The sequence below is a fragment of the Schistocerca americana genome, unplaced genomic scaffold, assembly GCF_021461395.2.
Source record: "Schistocerca americana isolate TAMUIC-IGC-003095 unplaced genomic scaffold, iqSchAmer2.1 HiC_scaffold_204, whole genome shotgun sequence".
Taxonomy (NCBI): domain Eukaryota; kingdom Metazoa; phylum Arthropoda; class Insecta; order Orthoptera; family Acrididae; genus Schistocerca; species Schistocerca americana.
In genome coordinates this window covers 197084-223684 of record NW_025725911.1, presented here as the reverse complement: position 1 = coordinate 223684, position 26601 = coordinate 197084, and the positions used below count along the sequence as shown (strand labels likewise).

Below are 26601 nucleotides of genomic sequence, written 5' to 3'. Positions count from 1 at the left end.
GTTTAAAACATAGGGAGGTTCTGACCGAGTGGGCATGCTCTGGAGCCTGTTTGCTCCTGAGATTAGAAAAACAGTCCTCTGGGCCGGATTTGAACCAGCGACCTATGGATAACTGTGAATCTTCCACTACAGTCCACCGCTCTACCAACTGAGCTACCAGAGGCTCTGCATACTTTCTTATTCGTACTGATTGCTTTACGTCCGTCCCTGTCTTTCGTTTCCACACACTGCTACTCAGCGCTGCCATATAGACGCACAGGAAATGCAGTCATCGGCTGCAAGTGCAAACATTGCCCAGATTAAGTTTTATAATGCTCGATAGTGTCAATTATGTTAAAAAATGCAAGTAGGAAGTGTCTGAAGTACGTCAGAACACTGCTAAGTGTATTTACGAGTCCCATTCTCCTGTCTGGTTCCATGGTGTAACGGTTAGCACTCTGGACTCTGAATCCAGCGATCCGAGTTCGAATCTCGGTGGAACCTTCGTTTAGTCTAAATTTTCTGTAATAAGCGTTTCTCGCCGAGGAAGTAACAGCGATAGGCTCAGGGGTGTAGTTTCTACGTTTGTATTAAAAACGAGATGTCTATGAAACGGCTGAATATTGGTGCGACTATGTGACCTATATAGCACATTAAACGAGTAATGCCTGTAAGAGCAAGCAATTTTACTATAATTCGAAGAAATATCATTATCCTACGAAGGCTAAGAATCCCATGATTATCAACTAGCTACTAGCAGCTGAGCAAATGAATTTCCTTTAAAATAGGTTTAAAAGATAGGGAGGTTCTGACCGAGTGGGCATGCTCTGGAGCCTGTTTGCTCCTGAGATTAGAAAAACAGTCCTCTGGGCCGGATTTGAACCAGCGACCTATGGATAACTGTGAATCTTCCACTACAGTCCACCGCTCTACCAACTGAGCTACCAGAGGCTCTGCATACTTTCTTATTCGTACTGATTGCTTTACGTCCGTCCCTGTCTTTCGTTTCCACACACTGCTACTCAGCGCTGCCATATAGACGCACAGGAAATGCAGTCATCGGCTGCAAGTGCAAACATTGCCCAGATTAAGTTTTATAATGCTCGATAGTGTCAATTATGTTAAAAAATGCAAGTAGGAAGTGTCTGAAGTACGTCAGAACACTGCTAAGTGTATTTACGAGTCCCATTCTCCTGTCTGGTTCCATGGTGTAACGGTTAGCACTCTGGACTCTGAATCCAGCGATCCGAGTTCGAATCTCGGTGGAACCTTCGTTTAGTCTAAATTTTCTGTAATAAGCGTTTCTCGCCGAGGAAGTAACAGCGATAGGCTCAGGGGTGTAGTTTCTACGTTTGTATTAAAAACGAGATGTCTATGAAACGGCTGAATATTGGTGCGACTATGTGACCTAAATAGCACATTAAACGTGTAATGCCTGTAAGAGCAAGCAATTTTACTATAATTCGAAGAAATATCATTATCCTACGAAGGCTAAGAATCCCACGATTATCAACTAGCTACTAGAAGCTGAGCAAATGAATTTCCTTTAAAATAGGTTTAAAACATAGGGAGGTTCTGACCGAGTGGGCATGCTCTGGAGCCTGTTTGCTCCTGAGATTAGAAAAACAGTCCTCTGGGCCGGATTTGAACCACCGACCTATGGATAACTGTGAATCTTCCACTACAGTCCACCGCTCTACCAACTGAGCTACCAGAGGCTCTGCATACTTTCTTATTCGTACTGATTGCTTTACGTCCGTCCCTGTCTTTCGTTTCCACACACTGCTACTCAGCGCTGCCATATAGACGCACAGGAAATGCAGTCATCGGCTGCAAGTGCAAACATTGCCCAGATTAAGTTTTATAATGCTCGATAGTGTCAATTATGTTAAAAAATGCAAGTAGGAAGTGTCTGAAGTACGTCAGAACACTGCTAAGTGTATTTACGAGTCCCATTCTCCTGTCTCGTTCCATGGTGTAACGGTTAGCACTCTGGACTCTGAATCCAGCGATCCGAGTTCGAATCTCGGTGGAACCTTCGTTTAGTCTAAATTTTCTGTAATAAGCGTTTCTCGCCGAGGAAGTAACAGCGATAGGCTCAGGGGTGTAGTTTCTACGTTTGTATTAAAAACGAGATGTCTATGAAACGGCTGAATATTGGTGCGACTATGTGACCTATATAGCACATTAAACGAGTAATGCCTGTAAGAGCAAGCAATTTTACTATAATTCGAAGAAATATCATTATCCTACGAAGGCTAAGAATCCCATGATTATCAACTAGCTACTAGAAGCTGAGCAAATGTATTTCCTTTAAAATAGGTTTAAAACATAGGGAGGTTCTGACCGAGTGGGCATGCTCTGGAGCCTGTTTGCTCCTGAGATTAGAAAAACAGTCCTCTGGGCCGGATTTGAACCAGCGACCTATGGATAACTGTGAATCTTCCACTACAGTCCACCGCTCTACCAACTGAGCTACCAGAGGCTCTGCATACTTTCTTATTCGTACTGATTGCTTTACGTCCGTCCCTGTCTTTCGTTTCCACACACTGCTACTCAGCGCTGCCATATAGACGCACAGGAAATGCAGTCATCGGCTGCAAGTGCAAACATTGCCCAGATTAAGTTTTATAATGCTCGATAGTGTCAATTATGTTAAAAAATGCAAGTAGGAAGTGTCTGAAGTACGTCAGAACACTGCTAAGTGTATTTACGAGTCCCATTCTCCTGTCTGGTTCCATGGTGTAACGGTTAGCACTCTGGACTCTGAATCCAGCGATCCGAGTTCGAATCTCGGTGGAACCTTCGTTTAGTCTAAATTTTCTGTAATAAGCGTTTCTCGCCGAGGAAGTAACAGCGATAGGCTCAGGGGTGTAGTTTCTACGTTTGTATTAAAAACGAGATGTCTATGAAACGGCTGAATATTGGTGCGACTATGTGACCTAAATAGCACATTAAACGTGTAATGCCTGTAAGAGCAAGCAATTTTACTATAATTCGAAGAAATATCATTATCCTACGAAGGCTAAGAATCCCATGATTATCAACTAGCTACTAGAAGCTGAGCAAATGAATTTCCTTTAAAATAGGTTTAAAACATAGGGAGGTTCTGACCGAGTGGGCATGCTCTGGAGCCTGTTTGCTCCTGAGATTAGAAAAACAGTCCTCTGGGCCGGATTTGAACCAGCGACCTATGGATAACTGTGAATCTTCCACTACAGTCCACCGCTCTACCAACTTTTTTTTTTTTTTCTTTTTTTTTTCTGTTTTGGGTCTCCTTCCTCCCCTTCAACCCATCCTTTACGCTCGCCAAGTGTTGCCTTCTCGGCCCGGCTTCTCCGCCTTTAAGAATGTAAGTAACTTGATGATGTGGAAACGCGCTTCTTCTGAACGACGAACGAAGTATGCCCCTTCTGTTGCCTTTGTTTGCAACATGGCTTGAATAAAAATAAATGTAAATTCCATTGAGAAGGCAGTCTCATAATTGTTGTGGAAATGTAACTGCATCTGTAGGTTTCGTTCTCCGTGCGTGGAAAAACGGAAAGAAGCAAACTCATTATTGCTGATAAGTATAATTTCCTTTTTCAGAAGGTAATGAAGTAAAATAGGCTTCTTCTGCTTGATTTTACACTTAATTAACATAAATGCGTCTTCTTGTGAAAAGAAAAGGAAGGAAAAACAGAAACTAAATAAATGGCATAAACCAGTTTCATCACTGTGTTTCTCCGAAACCAAAGTAATAGATACACATAGGCTTAATTGGTCTATACTGATGATCTTCTCTGACTACTTTCTGTTGGAAATCCTCCTCCTGCTACGTGAAGAACAAACTTTAACCAAAAATCATTCGTCTAATATACGAAATGCTTGAATGTGCAATGTAAATTACGCATTTCTAATGGTTACAGGATTGTTTTAGTTAAGAAGTTTGCGTAATTTTCTTTGTATTTTTTAGTACACATCAACTTGTGGTGCTCAGTTGTAAGGTATACCCAGAAGTCCTCCCTATTGCTTGATTCTTTTGTTAGGACGTAATGCATCGTTTGGCCTTTCAACCAGTTAATTGCATTTCGTTTTGTTTTAGGGTAAGGTATACCGTCAGGGTTTAAAAATTCAGCAGTCGTAACGGCATTGGGCGTAGTTCTGCTGATGCTCGCTATCTTTTGTCTTATGTAGAGCCATATTTCTTTTGCCCTGTCACACAGCAATCTATGCTCTTCGGTATCTGGTATTTTACATAATGGACACAGCGGTGACTCGGCCAATCGAATAGAGTGAAGTTTATAGTTCGTCGTAATTTTTCTGTTTACAGCATAGTACCAGGTCGATTTGACATACGTTGGCAAGTTCCGGCAGTGAATATTTTCCCATATTGTTTCCCAGTTATAACAAGGATACTTTTGTTCTACGTCGCCAACTGAGCTACCAGAGGCTCTGCATACTTTCTTATTCGTACTGATTGCTTTACGTCCGTCCCTGTCTTTCGTTTCCACACACTGCTACTCAGCGCTGCCATATAGACGCACAGGAAATGCAGTCATCGGCTGCAAGTGCAAACATTGCCCAGATTAAGTTTTATAATGCTCGATAGTGTCAATTATGTTAAAAAATGCAAGTAGGAAGTGTCTGAAGTACGTCAGAACACTGCTAAGTGTATTTACGAGTCGCATTCTCCTGTCTGGTTCCATGGTGTAACGGTTAGCACTCTGGACTCTGAATCCAGCGATCCGAGTTCGAATCTCGGTGGAACCTTCGTTTAGTCTAAATTTTCTGTAATAAGCGTTTCTCGCCGAGGAAGTAACAGCGATAGGCTCAGGGGTGTAGTTTCTACGTTTGTATTAAAAACGAGATGTCTATGAAACGGCTGCATATTGGTGCGACTATGTGACCTATATAGCACATTAAACGAGTAATGCCTGTAAGAGCAAGCAATTTTACTATAATTCGAAGAAATATCATTATCCTACGAAGGCTAAGAATCCCATGATTATCAACTAGCTACTAGAAGCTGAGCAAATGAATTTCCTTTAAAATAGGTTTAAAACATAGGGAGGTTCTGACCGAGTGGGCATGCTCTGGAGCCTGTTTGCTCCTGAGATTAGAAAAACAGTCCTCTGGGCCGGATTTGAACCAGCGACCTATGGATAACTGTGAATCTTCCACTACAGTCCACCGCTCTACCAACTGAGCTACCAGAGGCTCTGCATACTTTCTTATTCGTACTGATTGCTTTACGTCCGTCCCTGTCTTTCGTTTCCACACACTGCTACTCAGCGCTGCCATATAGACGCACAGGAAATGCAGTCATCGGCTGCAAGTGCAAACATTGCCCAGATTAAGTTTTATAATGCTCGATAGTGTCAATTATGTTAAAAAATGCAAGTAGGAAGTGTCTGAAGTACGTCAGAACACTGCTAAGTGTATTTACGAGTCCCATTCTCCTGTCTGGTTCCATGGTGTAACGGTTAGCACTCTGGACTCCGAATCCAGCGATCCGAGTTCGAATCTCGGTATAACCTTCGTTTAGTCTAAATTTTCTGTAATAAGCGTTTCTCGCCGAGGAAGTAACAGCGATAGGCTCAGGGGTGTAGTTTCTACGTTTGTATTAAAAACGAGATGTCTATGAAACGGCTGAGTATTGGTGCGACTATGTGACCTATATAGCACATTAAACGAGTAATGCCTGTAAGAGCAAGCAATTTTACTATAATTCGAAGAAATATCATTATCCTACGAAGGCTAAGAATCCCATGATTATCAACTAGCTACTAGAAGCTGAGCAAATGAATTTCCTTTAAAATAGGTTTAAAACATAGGGAGGTTCTGACCGAGTGGGCATGCTCTGGAGCCTGTTTGCTCCTGAGATTAGAAAAACAGTCCTCTGGGCCGGATTTGAACCAGCGACCTATGGATAACTGTGAATCTTCCACTACAGTCCACCGCTCTACCAACTGAGCTACCAGAGGCTCTGCATACTTTCTTATTCGTACTGATTGCTTTACGTCCGTCCCTGTCTTTCGTTTCCACACACTGCTACTCAGCGCTGCCATATAGACGCACAGGAAATGCAGTCATCGGCTGCAAGTGCAAACATTGCCCAGATTAAGTTTTATAATGCTCGATAGTGTCAATTATGTTAAAAAATGCAAGTAGGAAGTGTCTGAAGTACGTCAGAACACTGCTAAGTGTATTTACGAGTCCCATTCTCCTGTCTGGTTCCATGGTGTAACGGTTAGCACTCTGGACTCTGAATCCAGCGATCCGAGTTCGAATCTCGGTGGAACCTTCGTTTAGTCTAAATTTTCTGTAATAAGCGTTTCTCGCCGAGGAAGTAATAGCGATAGGCTCAGGGGTGTAGTTTCTACGTTTGTATTAAAAACGAGATGTCTATGAAACGGCTGAATATTGGTGCGACTATGTGACCTATATAGCACATTAAACGAGTAATGCCTGTAAGAGCAAGCAATTTTACTATAATTCGAAGAAATATCATTATCCTACGAAGGCTAAGAATCCCATGATTATCAACTAGCTACTAGAAGCTGAGCAAATGAATTTCCTTTAAAATAGGTTTAAAACATAGGGAGGTTCTGACCGAGTGGGCATGCTCTGGAGCCTGTTTGCTCCTGAGATTAGAAAAACAGTCCTCTGGGCCGGATTTGAACCAGCGACCTATGGATAACTGTGAATCTTCCACTACAGTCCACCGCTCTACCAACTGAGCTACCAGAGGCTCTGCATACTTTCTTATTCGTACTGATTGCTTTACGTCCGTCCCTGTCTTTCGTTTCCACACACTGCTACTCAGCGCTGCCATATAGACGCACAGGAAATGCAGTCATCGGCTGCAAGTGCAAACATTGCCCAGATTAAGTTTTATAATGCTCGATAGTGTCAATTATGTTAAAAAATGCAAGTAGGAAGTGTCTGAAGTACGTCAGAACACTGCTAAGTGTATTTACGAGTCCCATTCTCCTGTCTGGTTCCATGGTGTAACGGTTAGCACTCTGGACTCTGAATCCAGCGATCCGAGTTCGAATCTCGGTGGAACCTTCGTTTAGTCTAAATTTTCTGTAATAAGCCTTTCTCGCCGAGGAAGTAACAGCGATATTCTCAGGGGTGTAGTTTCTACGTTTGTATTAAAAACGAGATGTCTATGAAACGGCTGAATATTGGTGCGACTATGTGACCTATATAGCACATTAAACGAGTAATGCCTGTAAGAGCAAGCAATTTTACGATAATTCGAAGAAATATCATTATCCTACGAAGGCTAAGAATCCCATGATTATCAACTAGCTACTAGAAGCTGAGCAAATGAATTTCCTTTAAAATAGGTTTAAAACATAGGGAGGTTCTGACCGAGTGGGCATGCTCTGGAGCCTGTTTGCTCCTGAGATTAGAAAAACAGTCCTCTGGGCCGGATTTGAACCAGCGACCTATGGATAACTGTGAATCTTCCACTACAGTCCACCGCTCTACCAACTGAGCTACCAGAGGCTCTGCATACTTTCTTATTCGTACTGATTGCTTTACGTCCGTCCCTGTCTTTCGTTTCCACACACTGCTACTCAGCGCTGCCATATAGACGCACAGGAAATGCAGTCATCGGCTGCAAGTGCAAACATTGCCCAGATTAAGTTTTATAATGCTCGATAGTGTCAATTATGTTAAAAAATGCAAGTAGGAAGTGTCTGAAGTACGTCAGAACACTGCTAAGTGTATTTACGAGTCCCATTCTCCTGTCTGGTTCCATGGTGTAACGGTTAGCACTCTGGACTCTGAATCCAGCGATCCGAGTTCGAATCTCGGTGGAACCTTCGTTTAGTCTAAATTTTCTGTAATAAGCGTTTCTCGCCGAGGAAGTAACAGCGATAGGCTCAGGGGTGTAGTTTCTACGTTTGTATTAAAAACGAGATGTCTATGAAACGGCTGAATATTGGTGCGACTATGTGACCTAAATAGCACATTAAACGTGTAATGCCTGTAAGAGCAAGCAATTTTACTATAATTCGAAGAAATATCATTATCCTACGAAGGCTAAGAATCCCATGATTATCAACTAGCTACTAGAAGCTGAGCAAATGAATTTCCTTTAAAATAGGTTTAAAACATAGGGAGGTTCTGACCGAGTGGGCATGCTCTGGAGCCTGTTTGCTCCTGAGATTAGAAAAACAGTCCTCTGGGCCGGATTTGAACCAGCGACCTATGGATAACTGTGAATCTTCCACTACAGTCCACCGCTCTACCAACTTTTTTTTTTTTTTCTTTTTTTTTTTCTGTTTTGGGTCTCCTTCCTCCCCTTCAACCCATCCTTTACGCTCGCCAAGTGTTGCCTTCTCGGCCCGGCTTCTCCGCCTTTAAGAATGTAAGTAACTTGATGATGTGGAAACGCGCTTCTTCTGAACGACGAACGAAGTATGCCCCTTCTGTTGCCTTTGTTTGCAACATGGCTTGAATAAAAATAAATGTAAATTCCATTGAGAAGGCAGTCTCATAATTGTTGTGGAAATGTAACTGCATCTGTAGGTTTCGTTCTCCGTGCGTGGAAAAACGGAAAGAAGCAAACTCATTATTGCTGATAAGTATAATTTCCTTTTTCAGAAGGTAATGAAGTAAAATAGGCTTCTTCTGCTTGATTTTACACTTAATTAACATAAATGCGTCTTCTTGTGAAAAGAAAAGGAAGGAAAAACAGAAACTAAATAAATGGCATAAACCAGTTTCATCACTGTGTTTCTCCGAAACCAAAGTAATAGATACACATAGGCTTAATTGGTCTATACTGATGATCTTCTCTGACTACTTTCTGTTGGAAATCCTCCTCCTGCTACGTGAAGAACAAACTTTAACCAAAAATCATTCGTCTAATATACGAAATGCTTGAATGTGCAATGTAAATTACGCATTTCTAATGGTTACAGGATTGTTTTAGTTAAGAAGTTTGCGTAATTTTCTTTGTATTTTTTAGTACACATCAACTTGTGGTGCTCAGTTGTAAGGTATACCCAGAAGTCCTCCCTATTGCTTGATTCTTTTGTTAGGACGTAATGCATCGTTTGGCCTTTCAACCAGTTAATTGCATTTCGTTTTGTTTTAGGGTAAGGTATACCGTCAGGGTTTAAAAATTCAGCAGTCGTAACGGCATTGGGCGTAGTTCTGCTGATGCTCGCTATCTTTTGTCTTATGTAGAGCCATATTTCTTTTGCCCTGTCACACAGCAATCTATGCTCTTCGGTATCTGGTATTTTACATAATGGACACAGCGGTGACTCGGCCAATCGAATAGAGTGAAGTTTATAGTTCGTCGTAATTTTTCTGTTTACAGCATAGTACCAGGTCGATTTGACATACGTTGGCAAGTTCCGGCAGTGAATATTTTCCCATATTGTTTCCCAGTTATAACAAGGATACTTTTGTTCTACGTCGCCAACTGAGCTACCAGAGGCTCTGCATACTTTCTTATTCGTACTGATTGCTTTACGTCCGTCCCTGTCTTTCGTTTCCACACACTGCTACTCAGCGCTGCCATATAGACGCACAGGAAATGCAGTCATCGGCTGCAAGTGCAAACATTGCCCAGATTAAGTTTTATAATGCTCGATAGTGTCAATTATGTTAAAAAATGCAAGTAGGAAGTGTCTGAAGTACGTCAGAACACTGCTAAGTGTATTTACGAGTCCCATTCTCCTGTCTGGTTCCATGGTGTAACGGTTAGCACTCTGGACTCCGAATCCAGCGATCCGAGTTCGAATCTCGGTATAACCTTCGTTTAGTCTAAATTTTCTGTAATAAGCGTTTCTCGCCGAGGAGGTAACAGCGATAGGCTCAGGGGTGTAGTTTCTACGTTTGTATTAAAAACGAGATGTCTATGAAACGGCTGAGTATTGGTGCGACTATGTGACCTATATAGCACATTAAACGAGTAATGCCTGTAAGAGCAAGCAATTTTACTATAATTCGAAGAAATATCATTATCCTACGAAGGCTAAGAATCCCATGATTATCAACTAGCTACTAGAAGCTGAGCAAATGAATTTCCTTTAAAATAGGTTTAAAACATAGGGAGGTTCTGACCGAGTGGGCATGCTCTGGAGCCTGTTTGCTCCTGAGATTAGAAAAACAGTCCTCTGGGCCGGATTTGAACCAGCGACCTATGGATAACTGTGAATCTTCCACTACAGTCCACCGCTCTACCAACTGAGCTGCCAGAGGCTCTGCATACTTTCTTATTCGTACTGATTGCTTTACGTCCGTCCCTGTCTTTCGTTTCCACACACTGCTACTCAGCGCTGCCATATAGACGCACAGGAAATGCAGTCATCGGCTGCAAGTGCAAACATTGCCCAGATTAAGTTTTATAATGCTCGATAGTGTCAATTATGTTAAAAAATGCAAGTAGGAAGTGTCTGAAGTACGTCAGAACACTGCTAAGTGTATTTACGAGTCCCATTCTCCTGTCTGGTTCCATGGTGTAACGGTTAGCACTCTGGACTCTGAATCCAGCGATCCGAGTTCGAATCTCGGTGGAACCTTCGTTTAGTCTAAATTTTCTGTAATAAGCGTTTCTCGCCGAGGAAGTAATAGCGATAGGCTCAGGGGTGTAGTTTCTACGTTTGTATTAAAAACGAGATGTCTATGAAACGGCTGAATATTGGTGCGACTATGTGACCTATATAGCACATTAAACGAGTAATGCCTGTAAGAGCAAGCAATTTTACTATAATTCGAAGAAATATCATTATCCTACGAAGGCTAAGAATCCCATGATTATCAACTAGCTACTAGAAGCTGAGCAAATGAATTTCCTTTAAAATAGGTTTAAAACATAGGGAGGTTCTGACCGAGTGGGCATGCTCTGGAGCCTGTTTGCTCCTGAGATTAGAAAAACAGTCCTCTGGGCCGGATTTGAACCAGCGACCTATGGATAACTGTGAATCTTCCACTACAGTCCACCGCTCTACCAACTGAACTACCAGAGGCTCTGCATACTTTCTTATTCGTACTGATTGCTTTACGTCCGTCCCTGTCTTTCGTTTCCACACACTGCTACTCAGCGCTGCCATATAGACGCACAGGAAATGCAGTCATCGGCTGCAAGTGCAAACATTGCCCAGATTAAGTTTTATAATGCTCGATAGTGTCAATTATGTTAAAAAATGCAAGTAGGAAGTGTCTGAAGTACGTCAGAACACTGCTAAGTGTATTTACGAGTCCCATTCTCCTGTCTGGTTCCATGGTGTAACGGTTAGCACTCTGGACTCTGAATCCAGCGATCCGAGTTCGAATCTCGGTGGAACCTTCGTTTAGTCTAAATTTTCTGTAATAAGCCTTTCTCGCCGAGGAAGTAACAGCGATAGGCTCAGGGGTGTAGTTTCTACGTTTGTATTAAAAACGAGATGTCTATGAAACGGCTGAATATTGGTGCGACTATGTGACCTATATAGCACATTAAACGAGTAATGCCTGTAAGAGCAAGCAATTTTACGATAATTCGAAGAAATATCATTATCCTACGAAGGCTAAGAATCCCATGATTATCAACTAGCTACTAGAAGCTGAGCAAATGAATTTCCTTTAAAATAGGTTTAAAACATAGGGAGGTTCTGACCGAGTGGGCATGCTCTGGAGCCTGTTTGCTCCTGAGATTAGAAAAACAGTCCTCTGGGCCGGATTTGAACCAGCGACCTATGGATAACTGTGAATCTTCCACTACAGTCCACCGCTCTACCAACTGAGCTACCAGAGGCTCTGCATACTTTCTTATTCGTACTGATTGCTTTACGTCCGTCCCTGTCTTTCGTTTCCACACACTGCTACTCAGCGCTGCCATATAGACGCACAGGAAATGCAGTCATCGGCTGCAAGTGCAAACATTGCCCAGATTAAGTTTTATAATGCTCGATAGTGTCAATTATGTTAAAAAATGCAAGTAGGAAGTGTCTGAAGTACGTCAGAACACTGCTAAGTGTATTTACGAGTCCCATTCTCCTGTCTGGTTCCATGGTGTAACGGTTAGCACTCTGGACTCTGAATCCAGCGATCCGAGTTCGAATCTCGGTGGAACCTTCGTTTAGTCTAAATTTTCTGTAATAAGCGTTTCTCGCCGAGGAAGTAATAGCGATAGGCTCAGGGGTGTAGTTTCTACGTTTGTATTAAAAACGAGATGTCTATGAAACGGCTGAATATTGGTGCGACTATGTGACCTATATAGCACATTAAACGAGTAATGCCTGTAAGAGCAAGCAATTTTACTATAATTCGAAGAAATATCATTATCCTACGAAGGCTAAGAATCCCATGATTATCAACTAGCTACTAGAAGCTGAGCAAATGAATTTCCTTTAAAATAGGTTTAAAACATAGGGAGGTTCTGACCGAGTGGGCATGCTCTGGAGCCTGTTTGCTCCTGAGATTAGAAAAACAGTCCTCTGGGCCGGATTTGAACCAGCGACCTATGGATAACTGTGAATCTTCCACTACAGTCCACCGCTCTACCAACTGAGCTACCAGAGGCTCTGCATACTTTCTTATTCGTACTGATTGCTTTACGTCCGTCCCTGTCTTTCGTTTCCACACACTGCTACTCAGCGCTGCCATATAGACGCACAGGAAATGCAGTCATCGGCTGCAAGTGCAAACATTGCCCAGATTAAGTTTTATAATGCTCGATAGTGTCAATTATGTTAAAAAATGCAAGTAGGAAGTGTCTGAAGTACGTCAGAACACTGCTAAGTGTATTTACGAGTCCCATTCTCCTGTCTGGTTCCATGGTGTAACGGTTAGCACTCTGGACTCTGAATCCAGCGATCCGAGTTCGAATCTCGGTGGAACCTTCGTTTAGTCTAAATTTTCTGTAATAAGCGTTTCTCGCCGAGGAAGTAACAGCGATAGGCTCAGGGGTGTAGTTTCTACGTTTGTATTAAAAACGAGATGTCTATGAAACGGCTGAATATTGGTGCGACTATGTGACCTATATAGCACATTAAACGAGTAATGCCTGTAAGAGCAAGCAATTTTACTATAATTCGAAGAAATATCATTATCCTACGAAGGCTAAGAATCCCATGATTATCAACTAGCTACTAGAAGCTGAGCAAATGAATTTCCTTTAAAATAGGTTTAAAACATAGGGAGGTTCTGACCGAGTGGGCATGCTCTGGAGCCTGTTTGCTCCTGAGATTAGAAAAACAGTCCTCTGGGCCGGATTTGAACCAGCGACCTATGGATAACTGTGAATCTTCCACTACAGTCCACCGCTCTACCAACTTTTTTTTTTTTTTTTTTTTTTTTTTTTTTTTTTTTTTTTTTTTTATTTTAGAAATTTTGCTTCTTCACGATGAAAGGAATTACTTCGTCTGTAAAGAAAAGAAACTTGTTTTCCTTTAAATCATTCCCCTGCGTATTGTTTTTCTTCATGATGAAATAAAAAGACTTCTTCTGTAAAGAAAAGAGTAATATTTCCTTCGTCCCCTGCTCGTCCTCCAACAAGGTGGTACTGACTCAGCTGACACGCGATCCTCAAAACTCGTCTTCTCGAAATGAATATGCCTTCACTGCATATACCCCAAGCATTAAAGCTTGGCCTCCTTCGTGAGGTGATCCTTTCATTTTCGCCCGTGTTTCCTTCTCGTAGTTGTGAGGGCAGACGTCGCTGAAGTCCGCAGACCGTCCTGTGGTGTGCTGGAGGGTGAAGTTAGGCAATGTTCCTTCGGATAAAGTGACATTCACAACGGGAGCCACAAATAGAAAACTTTCTCTCGACTATCGACGATAGTACAAACCAAAGTCCTAATGTAATCAAGAAATTAAAGTACAAGTACAATAATAGTGAACTTGGGTTGTAAAATCTGAACACCTGTTCGTTTATCCATCAGTTCGGCTAGCATCCTCTTAGAAGTCTCTTCATAGTACGTGTATCATATCGTCACGAGTTGTAATGCGGCGATATAATTGGCAAACTTTCTTTTATATTGTGGGTCTCTCATCAGTAACTTAGCCTGTGTGGCTAGGTATACTCTGTAGCCAATGTATGTCCGGTCTTCCTGGGCAGTAATGACGTAGTGCAGTGTGTGCGCTGCCAACCACGCCCACGTGTTCTTTTTGGTTACCGGATAGTAAGTTCCATCCGGTTGGAGAATCGATGTGAGAGAGATGTGCTGCGTCGTTGTCCTGCAGATCGATGCCATGGTCTTACGACACCAGTTCAATATATGGCCGTTCTCACCACAGGCACAACGGTGTTGTAAGGTGTCGATGACATTACATTCTCGACACTGGTCTGACACCGACAGATGTATTTTATGGAGTCGCTCTCTAGTGGGGATTGTCTGATTGACAATTTTATACCAAGTGGATCGGACGTCAGTGCCGAGGACACCGTTATTGATGTTTGTCCAGATTCTAGTCCAATCCATAGAGGGGTACTTCGTCACCATGCGGTTGGCTCTTCCAGTTTCGTTCATCAGACGATATAGTTGAGCAGATGTTAGAGCACTTAACGGAGCACTCGATTTCGACTTCAGGTAGCTGGCTTCTAAGAGAAACAACCTGATATGATTCGCTTTATAGTGCACTTCCCCCAGGTTTATTGGTATTAGCAAGTTGTATGGGTGATATGTCCTGATGGCCATACGAAGTGCGCTGTCGGGGTATTTGTGGCACAACTGCAGTGTATTACGTACGAGGAGAGCCTTGCATTTCGTTGGGACATCTATTAGACCCAGGCCCCCTTCCGCCGGAGGGAGAGTGACGACGTTGATCCCCACCTTGAATATCTCACCCCTCCAAACATACCACCCGACTGCCGACATGATGGCCCTGGCAATAGTGTCGACCACCGGGAGAACCTGCCCAACATACCAGATTTTGGAAAGGATCTTGGTATTGATGAATGAAACTCGTTGAAGCAGATTCTGTTCTCTGCTTTTATTGTGTTGAAGGCAGGCTTTCGTGATGGCCAAGAGTTCTTTCCAATTGACTGCCGTTGTTCTTATAGGGCAACTGCTCATTTTTATACCTAGCAGTTTGACAGTCTCGCAGAACCTGTAGGGACAAGTTCCAACTGTCGGAAAGCCTCCCCCAATCGGCAATAATCTGGTCTTCGTATAATTTAATTTGGAGCCTGATGCTCGTTCGTATGCAGCGATACTGTCAGTGATCTCCCGTAGCTCCCGTTCCGACCGTATGACAGCACTCACGTCGTCCGCATAGGCAATACATTTGATGTTGCATGAGTAGACAGTTAAGCCCTGAAGTTTGCAATGGAGCATCCGGAGAAGTGGCTCAATTGCTATTACGTAGAGAGGCATAGACATGGGGCATCCTTGTCTGACTGATCTTTCAATAGGAATCGGTCGGGTTAACTGACCATTAACAATGACCTTAGAAGTGGCAGCGGTGTACATATTTTGAATCACTGTAATGAAGTCGTCACCGAAACCAAGATGTTTCATAATTTGAAACAGATAACGGTGCGAAACCCGGTCAAAAGCCTTACATTGGTCTAAAGCAAGAATTGCTGCAGTCGGCCGTGTAATTGCACTGAACGAGATGATCTCTCTGTAATCCGCAAGACTTTTGAAGATATTGCGTCCAGGTACTGCTGCTGACTGGCTGTGATGGATTATCGTCCCTAGGACGTTTTTAATTCTATGTGCAAACACGCGGGCCACAATCTTATAGTCGGAATTCAGGAGGGAGATCGGTCGAAAATGATTGATGTCTTCGTGGGAGTGTTGTTTCGGAACAAGTACTATTAGACTGCCATTGAAGTCTTCTGGTAGTTGCAGACCTGCTCTAATTTCGTTGCATATATGCACAAAACAATTTTCCAGTAGATGCCAGTATTCCTTATAAAATTCAATGGGAAGTCCATCCGCGCCAGGGGATTTATTAGGCTGAGCCTTCCTCAAGGCCATCTGAATTTCATCCGCAGTAACTTCACCCATCAGTGACTCCCTGTCAGCCTCGGCTAGTTTCACCGTTAGAAGATCTTGCATGGTGGAGATGATCTCATCATCTGTCGGGGCTGCCATATAGAGTCTCCGGTAATAGTCAGTGATATAATCCTTTATTCCCAGCTGAGTCGTCAAGAAGCTGCCATCTTCCGTTTTCAATTTACTGATCAGTTTTTGTCTTGCCCGTCGTTTCTCTCTGCCGAGGTGGAACGAGGATGGATGTTCATCGGAAGTACTGTTGGTGTCTCTAGAGCGGATTTTGGATCCTTCCATTTGTTTCCGTTTCAGTAGTAACAACTTTGCCTTAATCCTTTTAATTTGTACGATGTTTTCGTGCGTGACAGACGTTTCGGAGTATAAATCACGTAGGCATCTAAAATAAAATTCAAAGGTCTCCTTTTGCAAGCGGCTCCTGGCGTAGCTATAGGCCTTCAAGCACCTAATAAGTCGAGGCTTCGTATAGTGGCACCACCACATCGTGACAGACGGAAAAGCAGCCTGTCTGTGTAGACTCGATTCCCAGACCTCCTGCAACCGTTCTCGTAGCCCTTGCTCTCGGAGGATGTCTACATTTAATTTCCATCCTGTTTTGCCACGGAACGTTTTCTGTCGGGTCATACGAATGGTACAGTGGTAGGCCAAGTGGTCTGAGAAATATATTGGCCACGTTTCCGTTGCCGATATTTGTCCTCTCAGAGTTTTCCCCACATAGATCCTATCAATGCGGCTGGCAGTTTGTGCGGTGTAATACGTAAAGCAGCGTTGGTCCCCATGTAGTATTTCCCATGTGTCCTCCAGTTCGAGCTGACGCACTGTTTCTGCGAGAGTAGGACAACCATTAAAATTCGGCCTTTGATCTTTAGGCTTTAAAACGCAGTTGAAGTCACCCCCAAGTACCACGTCTTCTGGATTCCGTCGTAACAGATATAACAGGTCAGTAGCAAAGAACTGGGCTCTGCGCACTCTATTTTGATTACCAGAAGGGGCGTAGATGTTTATAAACCGTATACCGTGAATTAGACACGAAATGCCTCTCCCGTTTTCCAGTAGCTCGACGTCAGAGATGGTCACTCCCTCTTTAATTAGGAAAGCCGTACCGCAGGAGCTATCCGGAGTGGTGTTTTTTACCACTTCGTAGCCAGGAATGTCTAGGTGAAGGTTGTCGGCCACCTCCTGCAGCATCACAATATCCGCGTCACAGCTGTAAAGGTAGTCGCGAAGACTGTACAGCTTCTGAGTCGAGGTAATTTTATTGATATTTAACGTGGCTAACTGGTAGTCCTGAAACGGAGGAGGCATTCCCAGCCAGTGGTGCGAAGTCTCAGTCCAAGTATGGAAGGGAGACGGCGGTGGGAACCATTAATAAGTATCAGAAAAGGAATCAACGTCCCCTATCGGAGTTGTTGAAGCAGGTCCTGTCCTTTTGAGCTCTTCATCCCTCACAGCTGAGGAAGCACCTTCCGCTGAGCCGACCTCAGTCGTTTCAATGTCCACTGACATGCCGTCTACGTCATCTGCCCAGTCGCCAACCTTAACTGAGTCCCTCCTGGTGTGTGAGGCTGCCTCAGCCAGACGGAGGTGTGTGGAGCTATCCATGAGGACCCGTCGTGTAGTCTTTTCCCGTTCAGTGAGAGCGTGGTCTCCGACCTCTGACTGGGGCTTCGTGGCGTCTGCCACATCGCTGGTGCCACTCTGTCGCTTCTCATCAGAGTTTCCATGTAGGGCATCGGTAAGGTCGCGGGCAATCTGCAAACCTTTCTCACGCAAACTTGGAGCAGTTTGCTCGACATTCTTGTGGGCTATCCTCCTTTTCTTATGTTTCTTCGGCGAATTACCTCGCCTTCCATGTTCGTCAACCTCTGGAGAGGAAACGCTATCTTGCCCACCAGTTAATCCTGCCGTTTGCGCTGAGACAGGCATCTGGTTGTTGCCAGTGTCCGAATCAGTGATGTTTCCTGGGGAAGGTACATCACAGGAAAGGTTGGCCAATGTCGTACCCACTGGCTCGTTAGTGTCCGTTGGAACCTCCGGGGTCACATCAGTGATGTCCTCTGTGGTGGAAGTTTCCATTGGCGTAACGTGGTCGTCGTCCAAGGCGTTGGAAAATGGGGCCACAACTGAATGTTCCACGTTGGCCATGTTCGTGCGGGCTGCCGCCACATATGTCAGCGGTAGCGAAGTCATCGTATTAGCGGGCACTGTGTCTCCTGGTGGCAACTGCGTCACCCTGCGTTGGATACATTGAGCACGAACGTGATCCGTGGCACCGCACCCAGAGCAGGTACGCGGTTGACCGTCATATATTACGATCGCCCGGTATCCACAAATAGTAACGTAAGATGGTACGTGCCTCTGCAGTTCCATTTTAACCTGTCGAACACCGTTCAGGACAGGAACCTTAAACGTCGCCCATGTTTCGGCAACATTGCTAACAACTTTACCATAATTTTTTTAGAACCGCGTCGATTGCAGCCGCAGGTACTTCAAATGGTAACTCAAAAATTCGAAGAGTTCGAAGACCAAATCCTGCATGCAAAACCTTAACCTCTCCGATGTTCCCATCACGGTGCTTAAACTTCAGCTTACCACTACACGACTGCAAGATCTGTTCGCAAATATCAGCGGTTTTAAACTTGATGTAGACAACGCTACTAACGATCGACAGGTGTACGCCAATAATTTCGTCAAAGGGTCGTTTCAGACTTTCCTCAATCCATAATTCGATCTCAAAAGATTTCGGTCGGGCATAGGTGTGATCGAATACAAATTTCAACGTGTCTCTGCGCGGTATGTCGTTCATGTTCCGGTTCTAAACATTGTCACACAATAACACGTTATTGTGGCCGCTAGAACAGCGTTTACTCACCAGTAAACAGAACACAGCCAGCAGCAGCGAGGACGTAAACACGCCGCGCGTCCGCTCGCCACGGCCGCTGAAGCCCGACTATCCAACTGAGCTACCAGAGGCTCTGCATACTTTCTTATTCGTACTGATTGCTTTACGTCCGTCCCTGTCTTTCGTTTCCACACACTGCTACTCAGCGCTGCCATATAGACGCACAGGAAATGCAGTCATCGGCTGCAAGTGCAAACATTGCCCAGATTAAGTTTTATAATGCTCGATAGTGTCAATTATGTTAAAAAATGCAAGTAGGAAGTGTCTGAAGTACGTCAGAACACTGCTAAGTGTATTTACGAGTCCCATTCTCCTGTCTGGTTCCATGGTGTAACGGTTAGCACTCTGGACTCTGAATCCAGCGATCCGAGTTCGAATCTCGGTGGAACCTTCGTTTAGTCTAAATTTTCTGTAATAAGCGTTTCTCGCCGAGGAAGTAACAGCGATAGGCTCAGGGGTGTAGTTTCTACGTTTGTATTAAAAACGAGATGTCTATGAAACGGCTGAATATTGGTGCGACTATGTGACCTATATAGCACATTAAACGAGTAATGCCTGTAAGAGCAAGCAATTTTACTATAATTCGAAGAAATATCATTATCCTACGAAGGCTAAGAATCCCATGATTATCAACTAGCTACTAGAAGCTGAGCAAATGAATTTCCTTTAAAATAGGTTTAAAACATAGGGAGGTTCTGACCGAGTGGGCATGCTCTGGAGCCTGTTTGCTCCTGAGATTAGAAAAACAGTCCTCTGGGCCGGATTTGAACCAGCGACCTATGGATAACTGTGAATCTTCCACTACAGTCCACCGCTCTACCAACTGAGCTACCAGAGGCTCTGCATACTTTCTTATTCGTACTGATTGCTTTACGTCCGTCCCTGTCTTTCGTTTCCACACACTGCTACTCAGCGCTGCCATATAGACGCACAGGAAATGCAGTCATCGGCTGCAAGTGCAAACATTGCCCAGATTAAGTTTTATAATGCTCGATAGTGTCAATTATGTTAAAAAATGCAAGTAGGAAGTGTCTGAAGTACGTCAGAACACTGCTAAGTGTATTTACGAGTCCCATTCTCCTGTCTGGTTCCATGGTGTAACGGTTAGCACTCTGGACTCTGAATCCAGCGATCCGAGTTCGAATCTCGGTGGAACCTTCGTTTAGTCTAAATTTTCTGTAATAAGCGTTTCTCGCCGAGGAAGTAACAGCGATAGGCTCAGGGGTGTAGTTTCTACGTTTGTATTAAAAACGAGATGTCTATGAAACGGCTGAATATTGGTGCGACTATGTGACCTATATAGCACATTAAACGAGTAATGCCTGTAAGAGCAAGCAATTTTACTATAATTCGAAGAAATATCATTATCCTACGAAGGCTAAGAATCCCATGATTATCAACTAGCTACTAGAAGCTGAGCAAATGAATTTCCTTTAAAATAGGTTTAAAACATAGGGAGGTTCTGACCGAGTGGGCATGCTCTGGAGCCTGTTTGCTCCTGAGATTAGAAAAACAGTCCTCTGGGCCGGATTTGAACCAGCGACCTATGGATAACTGTGAATCTTCCACTACAGTCCACCGCTCTACCAACTGAGCTACCAGAGGCTCTGCATACTTTCTTATTCGTACTGATTGCTTTACGTCCGTCCCTGTCTTTCGTTTCCACACACTGCTACTCAGCGCTGCCATATAGACGCACAGGAAATGCAGTCATCGGCTGCAAGTGCAAACATTGCCCAGATTAAGTTTTATAATGCTCGATAGTGTCAATTATGTTAAAAAATGCAAGTAGGAAGTGTCTGAAGTACGTCAGAACACTGCTAAGTGTATTTACGAGTCCCATTCTCCTGTCTGGTTCCATGGTGTAACGGTTAGCACTCTGGACTCTGAATCCAGCGATCCGAGTTCGAATCTCGGTGGAACCTTCGTTTAGTCTAAATTTTCTGTAATAAGCGTTTCTCGCCGAGGAAGTAACAGCGATAGGCTCAGGGGTGTAGTTTCTACGTTTGTATTAAAAACGAGATGTCTATGAAACGGCTGAATATTGGTGCGACTATGTGACCTATATAGCACATTAAACGAGTAATGCCTGTAAGAGCAAGCAATTTTACTATAATTCGAAGAAATATCATTATCCTACGAAGGCTAAGAATCCCATGATTATCAACTAGCTACTAGAAGCTGAGCAAATGAATTTCCTTTAAAATAGGTTTAAAACATAGGGAGGTTCTGACCGAGTGGGCATGCTCTGGAGCCTGTTTGCTCCTGAGATTAGAAAAACAGTCCTCTGGGCCGGATTTGAACCAGCGACCTATGGATAACTGTGAATCTTCCACTACAGTCCACCGCTCTACCAACTGAGCTACCAGAGGCTCTGCATACTTTCTTATTCGTACTGATTGCTTTACGTCCGTCCCTGTCTTTCGTTTCCACACACTGCTACTCAGCGCTGCCATATAGACGCACAGGAAATGCAGTCATCGGCTGCAAGTGCAAACATTGCCCAGATTAAGTTTTATAATGCTCGATAGTGTCAATTATGTTAAAAAATGCAAGTAGGAAGTGTCTGAAGTACGTCAGAACACTGCTAAGTGTATTTACGAGTCCCATTCTCCTGTCTGGTTCCATGGTGTAACGGTTAGCACTCTGGACTCTGAATCCAGCGATCCGAGTTCGAATCTCGGTGGAACCTTCGTTTAGTCTAAATTTTCTGTAATAAGCGTTTCTCGCCGAGGAAGTAATAGCGATAGGCTCAGGGGTGTAGTTTCTACGTTTGTATTAAAAACGAGATGTCTATGAAACGGCTGAATATTGGTGCGACTATGTGACCTATATAGCACATTAAACGAGTAATGCCTGTAAGAGCAAGCAATTTTACTATAATTCGAAGAAATATCATTATCCTACGAAGGCTAAGAATCCCATGATTATCAACTAGCTACTAGAAGCTGAGCAAATGAATTTCCTTTAAAATAGGTTTAAAACATAGGGAGGTTCTGACCGAGTGGGCATGCTCTGGAGCCTGTTTGCTCCTGAGATTAGAAAAACAGTCCTCTGGGCCGGATTTGAACCAGCGACCTATGGATAACTGTGAATCTTCCACTACAGTCCACCGCTCTACCAACTGAGCTACCAGAGGCTCTGCATACTTTCTTATTCGTACTGATTGCTTTACGTCCGTCCCTGTCTTTCGTTTCCACACACTGCTACTCAGCGCTGCCATATAGACGCACAGGAAATGCAGTCATCGGCTGCAAGTGCAAACATTGCCCAGATTAAGTTTTATAATGCTCGATAGTGTCAATTATGTTAAAAAATGCAAGTAGGAAGTGTCTGAAGTACGTCAGAACACTGCTAAGTGTATTTACGAGTCCCATTCTCCTGTCTGGTTCCATGGTGTAACGGTTAGCACTCTGGACTCTGAATCCAGCGATCCGAGTTCGAATCTCGGTGGAACCTTCGTTTAGTCTAAATTTTCTGTAATAAGCCTTTCTCGCCGAGGAAGTAACAGCGATAGGCTCAGGGGTGTAGTTTCTACGTTTGTATTAAAAACGAGATGTCTATGAAACGGCTGAATATTGGTGCGACTATGTGACCTATATAGCACATTAAACGAGTAATGCCTGTAAGAGCAAGCAATTTTACTATAATTCGAAGAAATATCATTATCCTACGAAGGCTAAGAATCCCATGATTATCAACTAGCTACTAGAAGCTGAGCAAATGAATTTCCTTTAAAATAGGTTTAAAACATAGGGAGGTTCTGACCGAGTGGGCATGCTCTGGAGCCTGTTTGCTCCTGAGATTAGAAAAACAGTCCTCTGGGCCGGATTTGAACCAGCGACCTATGGATAACTGTGAATCTTCCACTACAGTCCACCGCTCTACCAACTGAGCTACCAGAGGCTCTGCATACTTTCTTATTCGTACTGATTGCTTTACGTCCGTCCCTGTCTTTCGTTTCCACACACTGCTACTCAGCGCTGCCATATAGACGCACAGGAAATGCAGTCATCGGCTGCAAGTGCAAACATTGCCCAGATTAAGTTTTATAATGCTCGATAGTGTCAATTATGTTAAAAAATGCAAGTAGGAAGTGTCTGAAGTACGTCAGAACACTGCTAAGTGTATTTACGAGTCCCATTCTCCTGTCTGGTTCCATGGTGTAACGGTTAGCACTCTGGACTCTGAATCCAGCGATCCGAGTTCGAATCTCGGTGGAACCTTCGTTTAGTCTAAATTTTCTGTAATAAGCGTTTCTCGCCGAGGAAGTAACAGCGATAGGCTCAGGGGTGTAGTTTCTACGTTTGTATTAAAAACGAGATGTCTATGAAACGGCTGAATATTGGTGCGACTATGTGACCTATATAGCACATTAAACGAGTAATGCCTGTAAGAGCAAGCAATTTTACTATAATTCGAAGAAATATCATTATCCTACGAAGGCTAAGAATCCCATGATTATCAACTAGCTACTAGAAGCTGAGCAAATGAATTTCCTTTAAAATAGGTTTAAAACATAGGGAGGTTCTGACCGAGTGGGCATGCTCTGGAGCCTGTTTGCTCCTGAGATTAGAAAAACAGTCCTCTGGGCCGGATTTGAACCAGCGACCTATGGATAACTGTGAATCTTCCACTACAGTCCACCGCTCTACCAACTGAGCTACCAGAGGCTCTGCATACTTTCTTATTCGTACTGATTGCTTTACGTCCGTCCCTGTCTTTCGTTTCCACACACTGCTACTCAGCGCTGCCATATAGACGCACAGGAAATGCAGTCATCGGCTGCAAGTGCAAACATTGCCCAGATTAAGTTTTATAATGCTCGATAGTGTCAATTATGTTAAAAAATGCAAGTAGGAAGTGTCTGAAGTACGTCAGAACACTGCTAAGTGTATTTACGAGTCCCATTCTCCTGTCTGGTTCCATGGTGTAACGGTTAGCACTCTGGACTCTGAATCCAGCAATCCGAGTTCGAATCTCGGTGGAACCTTCGTTTAGTCTAAATTTTCTGTAATAAGCGTTTCTCGCCGAGGAAGTAACAGCGATAGGCTCAGGGGTGTAGTTTCTACGTTTGTATTAAAAACGAGATGTCTATGAAACGGCTGAATATTGGTGCGACTATGTGACCTATATAGCACATTAAACGAGTAATGCCTGTAAGAGCAAGCAATTTTACTATAATTCGAAGAAATATCATTATCCTACGAAGGCTAAGAATCCCATGATTATCAACTAGCTACTAGAAGCTGAGCAAATGAATTTCCTTTAAAATAGGTTTAAAACATAGGGAGGTTCTGACCGAGTGGGCATGCTCTGGAGCCTGTTTGCTCCTGAGATTAGAAAAACAGTCCTCTGGGCCGGATTTGAACCAGCGACCTATGGATAACTGTGAATCTTCCACTACAGTCCACCGCTCTACCAACTGAGCTACCAGAGGCTCTGCATACTTTCTTATTCGTACTGATTGCTTTACGTCCGTCCCTGTCTTTCGTTTCCACACACTGCTACTCAGCGCTGCCATATAGACGCACAGGAAATGCAGTCATCGGCTGCAAGTGCAAACATTGCCCAGATTAAGTTTTATAATGCTCGATAGTGTCAATTATGTTAAAAAATGCAAGTAGGAAGTGTCTGAAGTACGTCAGAACACTGCTAAGTGTATTTACGAGTCCCATTCTCCTGTCTGGTTCCATGGTGTAACGGTTAGCACTCTGGACTCTGAATCCAGCGATCCGAGTTCGAATCTCGGTGGAACCTTCGTTTAGTCTAAATTTTCTGTAATAAGCGTTTCTCGCCGAGGAAGTAACAGCGATAGGCTCAGGGGTGTAGTTTCTACGTTTGTATTAAAAACGAGATGTCTATGAAACGGCTGAATATTGGTGCGACTATGTGACCTATATAGCACATTAAACGAGTAATGCCTGTAAGAGCAAGCAATTTTACTATAATTCGAAGAAATATCATTATCCTACGAAGGCTAAGAATCCCATGATTATCAACTAGCTACTAGAAGCTGAGCAAATGAATTTCCTTTAAAATAGGTTTAAAACATAGGGAGGTTCTGACCGAGTGGGCATGCTCTGGAGCCTGTTTGCTCCTGAGATTAGAAAAACAGTCCTCTGGGCCGGATTTGAACCAGCGACCTATGGATAACTGTGAATCTTCCACTACAGTCCACCGCTCTACCAACTGAGCTACCAGAGGCTCTGCATACTTTCTTATTCGTACTGATTGCTTTACGTCCGTCCCTGTCTTTCGTTTCCACACACTGCTACTCAGCGCTGCCATATAGACGCACAGGAAATGCAGTCATCGGCTGCAAGTGCAAACATTGCCCAGATTAAGTTTTATAATGCTCGATAGTGTCAATTATGTTAAAAAATGCAAGTAGGAAGTGTCTGAAGTACGTCAGAACACTGCTAAGTGTATTTACGAGTCCCATTCTCCTGTCTGGTTCCATGGTGTAACGGTTAGCACTCTGGACTCTGAATCCAGCGATCCGAGTTCGAATCTCGGTGGAACCTTCGTTTAGTCTAAATTTTCTGTAATAAGCCTTTCTCGCCGAGGAAGTAACAGCGATAGGCTCAGGGGTGTAGTTTCTACGTTTGTATTAAAAACGAGATGTCTATGAAACGGCTGAATATTGGTGCGACTATGTGACCTATATAGCACATTAAACGAGTAATGCCTGTAAGAGCAAGCAATTTTACTATAATTCGAAGAAATATCATTATCCTACGAAGGCTAAGAATCCCATGATTATCAACTAGCTACTAGAAGCTGAGCAAATGAATTTCCTTTAAAATAGGTTTAAAACATAGGGAGGTTCTGACCGAGTGGGCATGCTCTGGAGCCTGTTTGCTCCTGAGATTAGAAAAACAGTCCTCTGGGCCGGATTTGAACCAGCGACCTATGGATAACTGTGAATCTTCCACTACAGTCCACCGCTCTACCAACTGAGCTACCAGAGGCTCTGCATACTTTCTTATTCGTACTGATTGCTTTACGTCCGTCCCTGTCTTTCGTTTCCACACACTGCTACTCAGCGCTGCCATATAGACGCACAGGAAATGCAGTCATCGGCTGCAAGTGCAAACATTGCCCAGATTAAGTTTTATAATGCTCGATAGTGTCAATTATGTTAAAAAATGCAAGTAGGAAGTGTCTGAAGTACGTCAGAACACTGCTAAGTGTATTTACGAGTCCCATTCTCCTGTCTGGTTCCATGGTGTAACGGTTAGCACTCTGGACTCTGAATCCAGCGATCCGAGTTCGAATCTCGGTGGAACCTTCGTTTAGTCTAAATTTTCTGTAATAAGCGTTTCTCGCCGAGGAAGTAACAGCGATAGGCTCAGGGGTGTAGTTTCTACGTTTGTATTAAAAACGAGATGTCTATGAAACGGCTGAATATTGGTGCGACTATGTGACCTATATAGCACATTAAACGAGTAATGCCTGTAAGAGCAAGCAATTTTACTATAATTCGAAGAAATATCATTATCCTACGAAGGCTAAGAATCCCATGATTATCAACTAGCTACTAGAAGCTGAGCAAATGAATTTCCTTTAAAATAGGTTTAAAACATAGGGAGGTTCTGACCGAGTGGGCATGCTCTGGAGCCTGTTTGCTCCTGAGATTAGAAAAACAGTCCTCTGGGCCGGATTTGAACCAGCGACCTATGGATAACTGTGAATCTCCCGCTACAGTCCACCGCTCTACCAACTGAGCTACCAGAGGCTCTGCATACTTTCTTATTCGTACTG

The 26601-nt window shown here is 43.5% G+C and overlaps 44 non-coding genes across 44 annotated transcripts; 22 read left to right on the top strand and 22 right to left on the bottom strand.

Annotated features, from left to right (window-relative positions):
- Positions 1-74: 74 nt before the first annotated feature.
- Trnay-gua lies at positions 75-163 on the bottom strand. The gene is given in 2 exon segments: positions 75-110; positions 127-163. It is a non-coding gene; the product is annotated as a tRNA-Tyr (tRNA).
- Positions 164-411: 248 nt separating this feature from the next.
- Positions 412-483, top strand: Trnaq-cug. The gene has a single exon. It is a non-coding gene; the product is annotated as a tRNA-Gln (tRNA).
- Positions 484-841: 358 nt separating this feature from the next.
- Trnay-gua lies at positions 842-930 on the bottom strand. Its single transcript is given in 2 exon segments — positions 842-877; positions 894-930. It is a non-coding gene; the product is annotated as a tRNA-Tyr (tRNA).
- Positions 931-1178: 248 nt separating this feature from the next.
- Trnaq-cug lies at positions 1179-1250 on the top strand. Its single transcript has one exon. It is a non-coding gene; the product is annotated as a tRNA-Gln (tRNA).
- Positions 1251-1608: 358 nt separating this feature from the next.
- Trnay-gua lies at positions 1609-1697 on the bottom strand. Its single transcript is given in 2 exon segments — positions 1609-1644; positions 1661-1697. It is a non-coding gene; the product is annotated as a tRNA-Tyr (tRNA).
- A 248-nt stretch (positions 1698-1945) lies between these two features.
- Positions 1946-2017, top strand: Trnaq-cug. The gene has a single exon. It is a non-coding gene; the product is annotated as a tRNA-Gln (tRNA).
- Positions 2018-2375: 358 nt separating this feature from the next.
- Positions 2376-2464, bottom strand: Trnay-gua. The gene is given in 2 exon segments: positions 2376-2411; positions 2428-2464. It is a non-coding gene; the product is annotated as a tRNA-Tyr (tRNA).
- A 248-nt stretch (positions 2465-2712) lies between these two features.
- Positions 2713-2784, top strand: Trnaq-cug. Its single transcript has one exon. It is a non-coding gene; the product is annotated as a tRNA-Gln (tRNA).
- Positions 2785-4659: 1875 nt separating this feature from the next.
- Positions 4660-4731, top strand: Trnaq-cug. The gene has a single exon. It is a non-coding gene; the product is annotated as a tRNA-Gln (tRNA).
- Positions 4732-5089: 358 nt separating this feature from the next.
- Positions 5090-5178, bottom strand: Trnay-gua. The gene is given in 2 exon segments: positions 5090-5125; positions 5142-5178. It is a non-coding gene; the product is annotated as a tRNA-Tyr (tRNA).
- Positions 5179-5856: 678 nt separating this feature from the next.
- Positions 5857-5945, bottom strand: Trnay-gua. The gene is given in 2 exon segments: positions 5857-5892; positions 5909-5945. It is a non-coding gene; the product is annotated as a tRNA-Tyr (tRNA).
- Positions 5946-6193: 248 nt separating this feature from the next.
- Trnaq-cug lies at positions 6194-6265 on the top strand. The gene has a single exon. It is a non-coding gene; the product is annotated as a tRNA-Gln (tRNA).
- A 358-nt stretch (positions 6266-6623) lies between these two features.
- Trnay-gua lies at positions 6624-6712 on the bottom strand. The gene is given in 2 exon segments: positions 6624-6659; positions 6676-6712. It is a non-coding gene; the product is annotated as a tRNA-Tyr (tRNA).
- Positions 6713-6960: 248 nt separating this feature from the next.
- On the top strand, positions 6961-7032 carry Trnaq-cug. Its single transcript has one exon. It is a non-coding gene; the product is annotated as a tRNA-Gln (tRNA).
- Positions 7033-7390: 358 nt separating this feature from the next.
- Trnay-gua lies at positions 7391-7479 on the bottom strand. Its single transcript is given in 2 exon segments — positions 7391-7426; positions 7443-7479. It is a non-coding gene; the product is annotated as a tRNA-Tyr (tRNA).
- Positions 7480-7727: 248 nt separating this feature from the next.
- Positions 7728-7799, top strand: Trnaq-cug. Its single transcript has one exon. It is a non-coding gene; the product is annotated as a tRNA-Gln (tRNA).
- A 2306-nt stretch (positions 7800-10105) lies between these two features.
- Positions 10106-10194, bottom strand: Trnay-gua. Its single transcript is given in 2 exon segments — positions 10106-10141; positions 10158-10194. It is a non-coding gene; the product is annotated as a tRNA-Tyr (tRNA).
- A 248-nt stretch (positions 10195-10442) lies between these two features.
- On the top strand, positions 10443-10514 carry Trnaq-cug. The gene has a single exon. It is a non-coding gene; the product is annotated as a tRNA-Gln (tRNA).
- A 358-nt stretch (positions 10515-10872) lies between these two features.
- Positions 10873-10961, bottom strand: Trnay-gua. Its single transcript is given in 2 exon segments — positions 10873-10908; positions 10925-10961. It is a non-coding gene; the product is annotated as a tRNA-Tyr (tRNA).
- Positions 10962-11209: 248 nt separating this feature from the next.
- On the top strand, positions 11210-11281 carry Trnaq-cug. The gene has a single exon. It is a non-coding gene; the product is annotated as a tRNA-Gln (tRNA).
- Positions 11282-11639: 358 nt separating this feature from the next.
- Trnay-gua lies at positions 11640-11728 on the bottom strand. Its single transcript is given in 2 exon segments — positions 11640-11675; positions 11692-11728. It is a non-coding gene; the product is annotated as a tRNA-Tyr (tRNA).
- A 248-nt stretch (positions 11729-11976) lies between these two features.
- Positions 11977-12048, top strand: Trnaq-cug. The gene has a single exon. It is a non-coding gene; the product is annotated as a tRNA-Gln (tRNA).
- Positions 12049-12406: 358 nt separating this feature from the next.
- On the bottom strand, positions 12407-12495 carry Trnay-gua. The gene is given in 2 exon segments: positions 12407-12442; positions 12459-12495. It is a non-coding gene; the product is annotated as a tRNA-Tyr (tRNA).
- Positions 12496-12743: 248 nt separating this feature from the next.
- Positions 12744-12815, top strand: Trnaq-cug. Its single transcript has one exon. It is a non-coding gene; the product is annotated as a tRNA-Gln (tRNA).
- A 6338-nt stretch (positions 12816-19153) lies between these two features.
- Positions 19154-19225, top strand: Trnaq-cug. The gene has a single exon. It is a non-coding gene; the product is annotated as a tRNA-Gln (tRNA).
- Positions 19226-19583: 358 nt separating this feature from the next.
- Trnay-gua lies at positions 19584-19672 on the bottom strand. Its single transcript is given in 2 exon segments — positions 19584-19619; positions 19636-19672. It is a non-coding gene; the product is annotated as a tRNA-Tyr (tRNA).
- A 248-nt stretch (positions 19673-19920) lies between these two features.
- On the top strand, positions 19921-19992 carry Trnaq-cug. The gene has a single exon. It is a non-coding gene; the product is annotated as a tRNA-Gln (tRNA).
- A 358-nt stretch (positions 19993-20350) lies between these two features.
- Positions 20351-20439, bottom strand: Trnay-gua. The gene is given in 2 exon segments: positions 20351-20386; positions 20403-20439. It is a non-coding gene; the product is annotated as a tRNA-Tyr (tRNA).
- A 248-nt stretch (positions 20440-20687) lies between these two features.
- Positions 20688-20759, top strand: Trnaq-cug. Its single transcript has one exon. It is a non-coding gene; the product is annotated as a tRNA-Gln (tRNA).
- Positions 20760-21117: 358 nt separating this feature from the next.
- Positions 21118-21206, bottom strand: Trnay-gua. The gene is given in 2 exon segments: positions 21118-21153; positions 21170-21206. It is a non-coding gene; the product is annotated as a tRNA-Tyr (tRNA).
- Positions 21207-21454: 248 nt separating this feature from the next.
- Trnaq-cug lies at positions 21455-21526 on the top strand. The gene has a single exon. It is a non-coding gene; the product is annotated as a tRNA-Gln (tRNA).
- Positions 21527-21884: 358 nt separating this feature from the next.
- Positions 21885-21973, bottom strand: Trnay-gua. The gene is given in 2 exon segments: positions 21885-21920; positions 21937-21973. It is a non-coding gene; the product is annotated as a tRNA-Tyr (tRNA).
- Positions 21974-22221: 248 nt separating this feature from the next.
- Trnaq-cug lies at positions 22222-22293 on the top strand. The gene has a single exon. It is a non-coding gene; the product is annotated as a tRNA-Gln (tRNA).
- Positions 22294-22651: 358 nt separating this feature from the next.
- Positions 22652-22740, bottom strand: Trnay-gua. The gene is given in 2 exon segments: positions 22652-22687; positions 22704-22740. It is a non-coding gene; the product is annotated as a tRNA-Tyr (tRNA).
- A 248-nt stretch (positions 22741-22988) lies between these two features.
- Positions 22989-23060, top strand: Trnaq-cug. The gene has a single exon. It is a non-coding gene; the product is annotated as a tRNA-Gln (tRNA).
- Positions 23061-23418: 358 nt separating this feature from the next.
- Trnay-gua lies at positions 23419-23507 on the bottom strand. Its single transcript is given in 2 exon segments — positions 23419-23454; positions 23471-23507. It is a non-coding gene; the product is annotated as a tRNA-Tyr (tRNA).
- Positions 23508-23755: 248 nt separating this feature from the next.
- On the top strand, positions 23756-23827 carry Trnaq-cug. The gene has a single exon. It is a non-coding gene; the product is annotated as a tRNA-Gln (tRNA).
- Positions 23828-24185: 358 nt separating this feature from the next.
- Positions 24186-24274, bottom strand: Trnay-gua. The gene is given in 2 exon segments: positions 24186-24221; positions 24238-24274. It is a non-coding gene; the product is annotated as a tRNA-Tyr (tRNA).
- Positions 24275-24522: 248 nt separating this feature from the next.
- On the top strand, positions 24523-24594 carry Trnaq-cug. The gene has a single exon. It is a non-coding gene; the product is annotated as a tRNA-Gln (tRNA).
- A 358-nt stretch (positions 24595-24952) lies between these two features.
- Positions 24953-25041, bottom strand: Trnay-gua. The gene is given in 2 exon segments: positions 24953-24988; positions 25005-25041. It is a non-coding gene; the product is annotated as a tRNA-Tyr (tRNA).
- Positions 25042-25289: 248 nt separating this feature from the next.
- Trnaq-cug lies at positions 25290-25361 on the top strand. Its single transcript has one exon. It is a non-coding gene; the product is annotated as a tRNA-Gln (tRNA).
- Positions 25362-25719: 358 nt separating this feature from the next.
- Positions 25720-25808, bottom strand: Trnay-gua. The gene is given in 2 exon segments: positions 25720-25755; positions 25772-25808. It is a non-coding gene; the product is annotated as a tRNA-Tyr (tRNA).
- Positions 25809-26056: 248 nt separating this feature from the next.
- Positions 26057-26128, top strand: Trnaq-cug. Its single transcript has one exon. It is a non-coding gene; the product is annotated as a tRNA-Gln (tRNA).
- Positions 26129-26486: 358 nt separating this feature from the next.
- Positions 26487-26575, bottom strand: Trnay-gua. Its single transcript is given in 2 exon segments — positions 26487-26522; positions 26539-26575. It is a non-coding gene; the product is annotated as a tRNA-Tyr (tRNA).
- Between the last annotated feature and the right edge of the window lie 26 nt (positions 26576-26601).